The sequence below is a fragment of the Nicotiana tabacum genome, chromosome 20, assembly GCF_000715075.1.
Source record: "Nicotiana tabacum cultivar K326 chromosome 20, ASM71507v2, whole genome shotgun sequence".
Lineage (NCBI taxonomy): Eukaryota > Viridiplantae > Streptophyta > Magnoliopsida > Solanales > Solanaceae > Nicotiana > Nicotiana tabacum.
The window spans coordinates 35441300-35454120 of NC_134099.1; positions in this window are offsets into that span (position 1 = coordinate 35441300).

A 12821-nucleotide genomic window follows, 5' to 3' on the forward strand; every position below is an offset into this window, starting at 1 on the left:
TTAAAGATAGTCGGAACAATCCATAACCCTGACTTGGCAAAAGGTTTTTGCACTATGAGTTTCATATACCAAAGATATGGTCACATAGGAGGATTCGACAAGCCAGAAAACAAGTTATGCAGCAAAAGTAACCGTCGAAAGTGGGATGAACATAGACAGGTTGCTTTCATGATAACCTTCTTAGGGCTCTTAGTGTTCCCAAGAAAAGACGGAAATATTGACATAAAGATAGCTGGGGTCGTCAGTACTTTGCTCACTCAAAAAGATAGCACGCTGGCGCCCATGATTGTATCTGATATGTTCCGAGCTCTCACGGCCTGCAAAGCCGGAGGAAACTTTTTCGAAGGTTGTAACTTGTTGTTGCAAATGTGGATGACCGAACACCTATGTCACCGAGCCCAGTTCCTGAGCCATGGATCTTCTGAAAAGACCTGCATAGAGGAGTTCTACACTAGAATTGATGAGGCCCACCTACCTGAAGGAGTCTCGGCATGGACCTCATATTTCCGGACCCTCAACGCCAGTCAAATACAGTGGACACTGGGATGGTTACCGGTCGACGAAGTCATATACATGCCAGCAGCTAGGCCCCATTTTCTCTTGATGGGACTTAAGAGCATTCAACCTTATGCACCGTATCGGGTTTTGAGGCAACTAGGGAGGTGTCAGATAGTGCCCAAAGATGAGGATCTAAGTACCCAGGTGATTGAGATCAGTTCCGATGGTCAGTTTCCTGAAGCAAGAGTCCGCCAGATTTGGAGCCAATATCAATACTTAGAGGCAAATACTTGTGTGCTGAATCAGGCAAGAGGGGAAGTTTCACCTGGATATCAGGCTTGGTACAAAGGGGAAATGTCGTCTGGAAGGCCGACTAAAAGATATCACCTTCAAGAATTTGCCAAGTCCTCACAAGAGCATTGGGACTGGTTGGCCAAAGAGCGGGAATATCTTGCCGAAATAGGCAAACTGAAACAACAGATTCAGGATCTAAAATTTGAAAGCAAAGTGCAGGTTGCTGCCAACAAGGGAGAAAAGAACAGATTAGCCAAAGAAAGCGATATCCTCAAAGCTCAGATCCGGAAGACGAAAATGGATGCCGACAACCAACTGAGAAGCCGGGCTGATAAAAGGTTGATAGCAGGGTTAAGGAATCAGGTCGCTGAAGGCCAGAAAGACTTGGAAAGATCCAAGGCTAGCATAGCAAGATTACGGACCAGGTGGGAAAAAGTTACAGCAGCACGGAGAAAGCACCTATGGCAAGTGAAAAGGGATTACGAAATGAGTGTTACAACATTGAGAGAAATAAATTCCACTCTCAGTGATCGGGTCCTTAAACAATCCCGGGATGCTAGAACAGACAGGGAACGCTGCTATGAGTCAATAGCCCGAATGGAAGAACAAATGGAGAGGTTCCAAGATCAGCTCATTGACAATACTCGAATATTGGGACTAAAGAATCAACGAATGGAACAGCTGTGCCTAGAAAGGGATAGAATCAGGGGTAGGATCAATGAGATTGGGTGCTACATCACCACGAAATGCCTAACATGTGAAGAAATGCCCCGTGATATCCTTTTTGCCTCAGTCATGGGTTATGTCCACCAGATCATGGAGGAATTAAAAAGCTTGCAAAGAGGCCTAACACCAAAGCCTGCGGAAAGGCCGAATGATGCCTCGCGGGCACCAAAATTCAAGGCTTTAATGTATCCCTAGTTCAATCCTGCACTTGTTTGTTTTTCAGAGTTTGTTGTCTACCCTTATGTTCTCTTCAAACATTGGTAATAGTATGGAATCTGTATTTCGTTTGCTTTTCTTTCAAATAATAGCTTGTAATATCATATTTGGGTAATAAAAGGTAAAATTGGGTCTTTATTTTACTTATGGCAGAACTACGCCCGGTCTGATTCATGCGGGGACATGATACGTAGGCAATCTACATAAGATTCGACCACCACCACAAAGATACAAAGAAAGGGCAAAGTGAATAAATAAAGGATATAAGCCGGAATGACGCATGCAATCGAAGAAAAAACATGTTAGAAATTGTTAAACTGCCTAGGAACATTGTATTCCCTGATATGAAATTGCACTATGTGTTAAACTCTAACGCTAACAAGTTTGTTGTTCCATTATCAGAAAGAGATTTCAAAATAGTTAGCTCGTTAGAACGTTCTGGCAGATTACCATTACCACACAAGATCAAAAGGGCCCATTCCGGAAAGTATGTCTGGTTCGGACAAAAGTGTTGAGGAGGAAAAGACAGAGATGCAAATGATGAAGGAGGAAATGGACAGGTTGAGACAAGAGATTGCTGGGATGCACTTAGCCTGGGCTAAGGGACAAACACCACTAATACTTCCCCCTACTCCTACCCTTTCACCAGCTCGAACTCCGGAACACCCTTCCACTGGTCCATCAGCGAGCTTCCCCATGGCCCAATACTATCAGGGAGAAACTTCCTATAATCCCCAAGCTTCACTACCTAAACAAAACCCTCCTCCACCAAATGTTCCCGTCTTTGTGGTGCTTGCCCCAGCCCCATTGCACAGATCGTCTAGCGAGCCACTGCTTCAGGCTCACGACACACAATATTACCCCCCTGAACTCATATTCAAAGCACCCGAGCCACATACCTATAATCCCCACTTTGAGGTCCCGGCGGAGATTGAAAAGTCGGCTAAGAGCCCAGAGCAGGACGAGGTGATGCGGAAATTTAAAAGCCTGGAGCAGTCCTTTAGGAACATACACGGGTTAGGCAACCAGGTCAGCGTGGCCTACAAGGATCTATGCCCTTTCCCTGATGTTCAATTACCAGCAGGGTTCAAGATGCCCAAGTTCGATTTGTACGAAGGGCATGGCGATCCTATGGCACATCTACGGGGCTTTTATAGCAAAATGAGGGGAGCAGGGGGAAAAGATGAGCTACTGATGGCTTACTTTGGCCAGAGTTTGAGCGGGTCGGCACTGGAGTGGTATACAAGACAAGATCCGAGCAGGTGGTACACCTGGGATGACTTGGCACAGGCTTTCGCAGGACACTTCTAATACAACCTTTAGATAGTCCCAGACCGTATCACATTGCTAAACCTTGAGAAGAAACCCGGAGAGAGCTTTAGGGAATTTGGGTTCCGATGGAGAGAACAGGCAGCTAGAGTTGATCTTCCAATGAGAGAGGGAGAAATGGTAGATTACTTTCTACAAACTCTAGAGCCGACTTACTTCAGTCACTTGGTGACGTCAGTTGGCAAGTCCTTCAATGAAGTGGTGAAAATGGGAGGTATGATAGAAGAGGGACTTAAGTCCAATAAGATCCTGAGTTACTCGGCAATTAAGGCAACAACTCAGGCCATTCAGAGCGGCACGAGAGGTGCGCTCGGAAAGAAAAGGAGAGAAGAGGTCACGACAATAGAGGCAGGCAATTGGTCCAGATCTAGAGGTCCTTCCCCTCATTACCAACCCAGACCCCATCATCTAAACTACTCACACATTCCAAATTACCCTCCATAACCCTACTACCCACCACAAAAACAACATTTTTCCGTCCATCACGCCCAAACTTACACCCAGCCTCCGGCTCGTCCGCAATGGCGTGCACCGGCTCCCAAACATACATATCTACCTCCACAAAACACATATCCACCTCCACAAAGCACATATCCACCACCGAGGGCCTACAGGAATCTTTCAGGGCCAAGTTTCCGCGGAAATCAGGCTTTCAGGAACGAAAGGATGCAGAAGCCAAGAACATTCACTCCGTTGGGAGAAACATACACTACTCTGTTTCACAAGTTGAAGCAGATAGGCCTACTAAGTCCTGTTGAAACCAAATTTCCAAATCCCCTTCCCAGAAATCTGGACCATTCAGTAAGCTGCGAATATTGTTCGGGTGCTCTCGGGCATGATACTGAGAAATGTTGGAAGTTGAAGACTGCCATACAAAATCTTATTGACACAAATAGGATCGAGGTTCAGGCACCAGAGGCACCCAACATCAATGAAAATCCGTTACCAGTGAACCATGAAGCCCACATGATCGAACTAGTGCACGAAGGAGGGAAACCAAAAATACCCTCACAAACGGTAATGATGATTCGCGCCAGTTCTAATAAAGAGTCGACCAGTGGAAAGGCAGTGGTACTATCGGGAAAGGTATATGACAAGCCATTTGTGGTAGCAGGGAAATGATCGTCTATTACTGCGAAGGAGCCAGAGTCAGTCAGAGCAGTGTTGCAGGGAGTAGCAAACAAACCAATGTTGGTAGTGAAAGGGGTCCACGTGGAATCAGTTGTTATCCAGCCGGTCATACAATTGCCGATAACAAGTGAGAAAGCTGTGCCGTGGAGTTTCAGTCAAGTGACAGTGACGCATAAGGGGAAGAAAGTTGTGGAAGACGTATGCGAGGCACAGGGGTTAACTCGATCGGGAAGGTGTTTTGCTCCCGCAGAATTGAGAAGGGTCAATCCTGAAACAATAAAGAAACCAGTGACAGAGGAAGAAGCAGAGGAATTTTTGAAGAAGATGAAGGTGCAAGATTACTCAATTATAGAGCAATTGAGAAAGACCCCAGCCCAGATTTCGTTGCTATCCTTGTTAATCCATTCAAACGATCATTGTCAGACCTTAATGAAGATTCTGAACGAGGCCTATGTCCCGGACAAGCTCTCAGTGAACCATTTGGAGAAAGTAGCGCACAAGATCTTTGAAGTAAACCGAGTGACATTCTCTGACGATGAGTTACCGGTAGAGGGTATTGAACACAACAGAGCACTCTATCTGACGGTAAAATGCGAAGAATCGGTGGTCACTCGAGCACTAATTGATAATGGGTCAAGTGCCAATATCTGCCCTTTGGCCACTCTAAACAAACTAAAGGTTACAGATGATAGGATCCACAAGAACAGTGTCTGCGTCCGAGGTTTTGATGGGGGCGGCACTGACACAGTGGGTGATATCGTACTGGAATTAACCATTGGTCCGGTCGAGTTCACCATGGAATTTCAAGTAATAGATGTGGCGGTGTCGTACAATCTTTTGTTGGGACGACCCTGGATCCATGCAGCCAAAGTAGTGCCTTCTACACTGCATTAAATGGTCAAGTTTGAATGGGATAGACAAGAGATTGTGGTACACGGGGATGACGGCACACATGCCGTCAGCGATGCTATTGTGCCCTTCATAGAAACCGACGATGATAAGGGCCCATGGGTTTATCAGGTTTTCGACGCAGTCTCAATAGATAAAATTCCTGAGGGCGGGGGCCTTACACTTCCCAGAATCACAGCTGCAACCTTCATGATAGCATCAAAAATGTTGAATAATGGGTTTGTACCAGGAAAAGGTCTGGGGGTTGATCTGCAGGGAATGATCCAGCCAGTTTCTTTGCCCAAGAACCTGGAAACTTTTGGGTTGGGATTCAAGCCTACCGCAGCGGATGTGAAGTGAGCCCGCAAATTGAAGAAAAGAGTTTGGGTCCTTCCTAAACCAGTCCCACGCCTGTCCAGATCATTTGTCAAAGCAGGGTGCAGAAAGTTGCCGGTCCCGGAAGTTCTTGGACCTCTGATGGGGCCAAACGGAGATTTGAATGAAAGCTTTGGAAGAGTGTTTGCCGACATCAACATGATAGAAGCTGGAGAGGGTTCCAGTAAGGCAGACATACAGTTTGTGGGTCCTAAGGTCAAGGTCACCAATTGGATGGCTACTCCTCTTCCTACTTGGAGGGAGTCTTGGTAGTTGGCTCTGATTTTCCTTTTCTGTTTTCTGGATTATTCCAGGGTTGTAATCCAGATTTCTTTTTATTGTGTTCAATAAAGTGTGAAACCTTGTTATCCCATAATTCAATAAAACGAAAAGTTTCTTCTTTATTTCTTATTTTATTTCTTATTTTTAATTTTGTTTCCTTCATTTCTTTTTCTGAACAGTTCTTTTCATACTGGTTCTAATGACATGGCATGCACAACAGATCTTCAACCTAGTCTAAAAAGTCAATCTGACTTCCGAGCTAACCCTACATGAGGTCGATTATGATAATGAATCGGAATACGATGAGGATGAAACATTCGAGGAGATAAACAGGGAGTTAAGCCAGTTTGAAGAAAAATGCAAACCCAACATAAATGACACAGAAGCCATCAATTTAGGGGATGCCGACTATATCAGAGAAACTAAAATAAGCATCCACATTGCACCAAATATCAGGGAGGAATTGATCAAAACACTTATTGAGTTCAAAGATGTTTTTGCATGGTCGTATGATGACATGACGGGGTTAAGCACAAATTTAGTGGTTCATAAATTGCCCACTGACCCGGCGTTCCCTCCCGTCAAACAAAAATTGAGGAAGTTCAAAACGGATATGAGTGTGAAGATTAAAGAAGAAGTAACCAAGCAGCTGCAAGCAAAGGTTATTCGTGTCACTCGATATCCTTATTGGTTGGCTAATGTGGTGCCGGTACCAAAGAAAGATGGAAAGATCAGGGTGTGTGTCGATTACCGCAATCTGAACAGGGAAAGCCCAAAGGACAACTTTCCTTTACCCAACATCCATATCTTGATCGACAATTGTGCCGGACGTGAGATTATAGATTGCTATGCTGGGTATCATCAGATTCTGATGGATGAGGAAGATGCGGAAAAGACAGCCTTCATTACGCCGTGGGGAACTTATTGCTACCGGGTAATGCCATTTGGTTTGAAGAATGCAAGGGCGACGTACATGAGAGCAATGACCATTGTGTTTCATGACATGATCCACAAAGAAATTGAGTTGTACGTAGACGATGTGATCATAAAGTCCAAGCATCAGGAAGACCACGTAGCAGACCTAAGGAAGTTCTTTCAAAGACTTCGAAGGTATGATATTAAGCTCAACCCGACCAAATGTGCATTTCCATCTGGGAAGCTTTTGGGATTCATCGTCAGTCGGCGAGGTATTGAAATGGATCCATCAAAGATCAAATCTATCCAAGATTTGCCACCGCCGAAGAACAAGACAAAAGTAATGAGTCTGTTGGGAAGGTTGAATTACATCAGCAGATTTATTGCTCAACTCACAGCAACCTGTGAACCCATTTTTCGGCTGTTGAAGAAGGATGCTGCAGTAGGATGGATGGCGGAATGCCAGGAGGCATTCGACCAGATCAAAGAATATTTATCAAATCCACCTGTATTGGTTCCCCCTGAGCCGGGGAGACCATTAATTCTTTATCTAACGGTCTTAGAGAATTCATTTGGCTATGTGTTGGGGCAACACGACATTACAGGAAGAAAAGAGCAAGCCATCTATTATCTCAGCAAGAAGTTTACAGTATATGAGGTTAAGTACACTCAATTCGAGAAGACATGTTGCGCCCTAACTTGGGTGGCCCAGAAATTGAAGCATTATTTATCCTCATATACTACTTATCTCATTTCCCGTTTGGATCCATTAAAGTATATTTTCCAGAAGCCTATGCCCACAGGAAGGTTAGCAAAATGGCAAATATTACTCACGGAGTTTGACATCGTCTATGTGACGAGGACAACCATGAAGGCCCAAGCGTTGTCAGATCACTTGGCTGAGAATCCTGTTGATGAAGAATACGAGCCGTTGAGGACGTATTTTCCTGACAAGGAAGTAATGAATATAGATGAGTTGGACTTACCTGAGGAACCAGGTTGGAAGCTTTTCTTTGATGGAGCCGCAAATGCGAAGGGAGTTGGAATAAGAGCAGTGCTTATTTATGAAACAGGACATCATTATCCTGTTACAGCTCAACTGCGTTTCTATTGTACCAACAACATGGCTGAGTATGAGGCATGCATTTTGGGTTTGCAATTAGCTGCAGACATGGATGTCCAGGACGTCTTGGTCTTGAGGGACTCGGACCTCCTGGTGCATCAGATTCAGGGTCCATTGGAAACACGGGATTTGAAGCTCATACCATATCGACAATGTTTGCACGATCTGAGCAAGCGATTTCGATCAGTGGAGTTCAGGCACATCCCAAGAGTTCACAATGAGGTTGCCGATGCATTGGCCACTTTAGCATCAATGTTGCACCACCCAGACAAAATTCATGTTGACCCGTTGCACATCCAGGTTCATGATCAGCATGCCTATTGCAACATGATAGAGGAAGAAGTGGATGGCGAGCCATGGTTTTATGACGTCAAAGAGTACCTCAGGATGGGGATATACCCGGAGCAGGCCACCAGAGATAAAAAAAGAGCCATTCGGCGATTGTCAAGTAGTTTCTTCCTCAGTGGAGGATTATTGTACAAAAGAACCCCAGATTTGGGATTGCTGAGATGTATAGATGCCAGTCAAGCCACGACAGTTATGACAGAGGTACATGCTGGAGTTTGTGGGCCACATATGAGCGGATATGTATTGGTGAAGAAGATTCTTCGAGCAGGGTATTATTGGCTCACTATGGAGCATGATTGTATCAATTTCGTGCGGAAATGCCATCAATGTCAAATACACGTCGATCTGATTCATTCTCCACCAACGGAATTGCACACAATGTCAGCACCATGGCCATTTGTGGCATGGGGCATGGATGTCATTGGGCCTATTGAGCCGGCAGCTTCGAACGGTCACAGGTTCATTCTGGTAAGCATTGATTATTTCACCAAGTGGGTTGAAGCCAAAACTTTCAAGTCCGTAACCAAGAAGGCAGTGGTGGATTTTGTCCATTCCCATATCATCTGTAGATTTGAGATCTCGAAAGTGATAATCACGGACAATAGTGCTAATCTTAACAATAATTTGATGAGAGAAGTATGTGAACAGTTTAAGATTACACACCGTAACTCCACACCATATCGTCCCAAGGCGAATGGAGCTGTTGAAGCAGCCAACAAGAACATCAAAAAGATACTGAGGAAGATGGTAGAAGGATCCAGGCAATGGCATGAATTACCATTTGCATTGTTGGGTTATCGCACTACCGTCCGGACTTCAGTAGGTGCAACCCCTTATTTGTTGGTATATGGAACTGAAGCAGTAATACCGGCGGAAATTGAAATTCCATCCCTTCGGATTGTCGCTGAGGCTGAGATTGATAATGACGAGTGGGTCAAAACCCGTTTAGAGCAATTGAACTTGATTGATGAAATGAGATTGGCAGCTGTGTGTCATGGCCAGTTATATCAAAGGAGAATGACAAGAGCCTACAACAAGAGGGTGCGCCCCAGAAAATTTGAAATGGGGCAACAAGTATTGAAATGAATCCTGCCACACCAAGCAGAAGCAAAGGGCAAGTTCGCCCCAAATTGGCAAGGACCATTCATTGTAACCAGAGTGTTGTCCAATGGTGCTTTATGTTTAACAGATATCGAAGGGAAATGCGTCGACATGGCTATCAATTCCGACGCAGTTAAGAGATATTATGTATGATCTCTTTTGGTTGTAATTGTCATTTGTTTGTGGTTGGCATTTATCGGAGAATGAAATGACGGAGGTAATTCTTTCTTCTATCCAAACACTTTAACTTTTGCTTACCCTTTTGAGCCTATTTATTCTTTCATATCCCTCTTTTGAGTTAGTAATTAAAAAAAAAGAAAAAAAAAAGAAAAACAATAATAAAGACAAAAGAAAAATCATAAGAAAAACAAAGGAAGTGGGAACTACGTTTGACCTGATTCCTCAAAGAAGGATACGTAGGCGCCTCACGGCTCGGTCATAGTGTAACCAAAAAATAAAAATCCCCAAGCAAGAAGAACTGGGGCAGAAGTTGTGAAGAGAAAAGTTTGATTCCAAGAGTTGTACTGTTTCACCCCTCCAAATTATTTTAAACTGTTGATACTCCATTTCTTTTTAGCCATACACAAAAAACCATATCGTTGTCCAAAAAAGACCTCCCGATCAGTATCCAAGAAGTGCCAAGTTCATGCACGTGGAAGTCAGGAACATCACTCTGATCCCCAGCAGAGAAGAGGATCATAAACTGGAAATGATTTGATAGCCGAAAGAATCCCCAACAAAGAGCGTCATATCGACAATGCTCCAATCCCCAGCTGAAAAATAAAATAAAATGAGAGAGTCTTATCGGTGAAAACCTTCACAGGCACCATGAGGCGACGGGAGTTGAGAGAAATGAGAGAGTCTTATTAGTGAAAACCTCTCAAAGGGCACTATGAGGCGACAAGGCGAGATTGGCGAAAAAGGTCCACATTTGGCAAAAGTAGAGTATTTATTTATCCCCAGCGAGATGAGGCCATCCGAAAGATTGATTGATACAAATAGACTGGGTTGATCAATCCGGAATGCACGACATGATCGTTGGGATTGGTTATATCATTCAGATAAGTTCTTTTCTTTTCTTTTTCCCCAGCGTTTGTTCAGAAAGACTTCTTTTTCTATCTTTAAAATTATCACTCTTTCATTTCTTGGTTTAAAAGATTTTATATCCCCAACAGTTTATTTTTGAAAAGGATTTTCAGAGCTTATTACCAGTTGCCAAAATGGTGCAAGGCAAAATGTGAAAAGGACAAGCCAAAGATAAGGTGACAAAGCAAAAAGAAGTTTGTCGCAAGACCAAATGATGAATGGATCTAGATCCTAAGAGGCCCAAATTTCCAAGGGAAGTTATGGATCAAATTCCAAGAGGATCCCCAGCACATGTGCGAGATACGGGAACTACTCCAACAAATTCTCGACCAGGTTCCACAATAGTCGAACAACACAGAGCGGGGAAGGAAGAGAAAAGAAAAAAACCCAGCCCCAACAATCAATATTCTCCCCAACAAGTTTTAATAGCAAAGCAGGGAAAAGAAAAGGGAAAAATCATCCCCAGCAGAAGTGGCATGACCACTCGCCCCATTTTAAACTAACAAATTTTTCTTTGATTTGAAACAGGAAAAGGAAATATTATTGACCGCAGGAAGACAGGGTCACAAAGAAGATTATCAAACTGGGGCAGAAAATTTTCTCTCATTACAAAATTTTTCTTAAAATCAGATAGTCATTTGGGAAAGAGAGAAGATAACACAAGTGTTGAAGGAAGAAAAATTCCCAGCAGTATACGAGAAGGGAGATACAAGTTTTAAGAGAAAAGCAATCTTGGAAGAAGCAAGATAATTAGTATCATCCCCACCATTGTTAAAAGGAGAAAGATAATTCCCCAACAGTGTTATTCCCGGCAGGTTTCAGGGAAGTGAAAGCACCAGCTTTAAAGGAAATAGTCTTTGAAGAAGGAAAATGACACATTGATGAAATAAAATATCGGTGTTATCCCAGCAATTTTTAGAGGAATAAAACACCAATTTTGAAGGAAGCAGTTGAAGAAGTCAGGAACCCGCTTGGAGAATGGAGGTTGAATTATTTTGAGAAAGTTGGAGAAGTCAGGAGCCCGCCTGGAGAATGGAGGCTGAATTATTTTCAAAGTTGGAGAAGTCAGGAGCCCGCCTGGAGAATGGAGGTGTTAAAATCTGAGAAGTTGAAGAAGTCAGGAGCTCGCCTGAAGAATGAAGGTGTTAGAATTTAAGAAGTTATTGAAGTCAGGAGCCCGCCTGGAGAATGGAGGCTGGATTATTTTGAGAAAGTTGTTGAAGTCAGGAGCCCGCCTGGAGTATGGAGGTTGAATTATTTTGAAAAGTTGTCGAAGTCAGGAGCCCGCCTGTAGAACGGAGGTTGTTATATTTTAAGTTGGAGTCAGTAGCCCGCCTGGAGAATGGATGTGTTATTTTTCGGAGTTGTTGTTGAAATCAGGAGCCCGCCTGGAGAATGGAGGCTGGATTATTTTGGGAAGTTGAAGAAGTCAGGAGCCCGCCTGGAGAATGGAGGTGTTAAAATTTTAAGGAAGTTGAAGAAGTCAGGAGCCCGCCTGGAGAATGGAGGTGTTAACATTTTGAGGAGGTTGAAGAAGTCAGGAGCCCACCTGGAGAATGGAAGTGTTAGAATTTAAGAAGTTATTGAAGTAAGGAGCCCGCCTGGAGAATGGAGGCTGGATTATTTTGGGAAGTTGAAGAAGTCAGGAGCCCGCCTGGAGAATGGAAGTGTTAAAATTTTGAGGAAGTTGTTGAAGTCAGGAGCCCGCATGGAGAATGGAGGCTGGATTATTTTGGGAAAGTTGTTGAAGTCAGGAGCCCGCCTGGAGAATGGAGGTGTTAAAATTTTGAGGAAGATGTTGAAGTCAGGAGCCCGCCTGCAGAACAGAGGAGTACATTTCAAGATCAAACAGAAGTCAGTAATCAGGAGGAGTACAACAAAGATCCCCAGCATAACAAACTTTAATGTAGGAAGCAGTGTCCCCAGCAGACAGAACAGAATAATAAAACTTATGCTCAAAAAGGCAAAAGGCCAGTGTCATCCCCAACAGTTTTCGAAAGAAAGGCACCAGAGGAAACACAAGCCAACAAAAGTGAGGCAACCAGAGCAAGGGGAAGACAGATAAGATTTTGTAATTCCTAGATTAGTCTAGCTTCTTATTTTCTTTTGGCACGTTGTAATAAGGAGATCGGGAGGCAGTAGCAACAACAATAACAACAAAAAGCAGTTCCATGGTAGTCCCAGCTACCAAAACTTCCCGAACTACATTAACCTGATTCCCTTCTAGCCAGGGATATGTAGGAAACCTTTGAAGCAAAGGTTCGGTTAAATCTTTTTCAAAAAATGCTTCACACGGAGTATTCCAACGGGCAAAAATCGCTCGTATCCGCTCACTTTATCTTTGTACAAAAACTCTTCGTGTTTTCGGACAAAGAGGGGCAGCTGTGAGCACGTGATTTTTGCCTCACAAGAACTACTCCAAAAGAAATCACAAATAATTTTTCTTTGTATACGATTTTGAATTTTTCGTGGCATTTTATCTGTGCATGTTTATTTTATTCTAATTAAA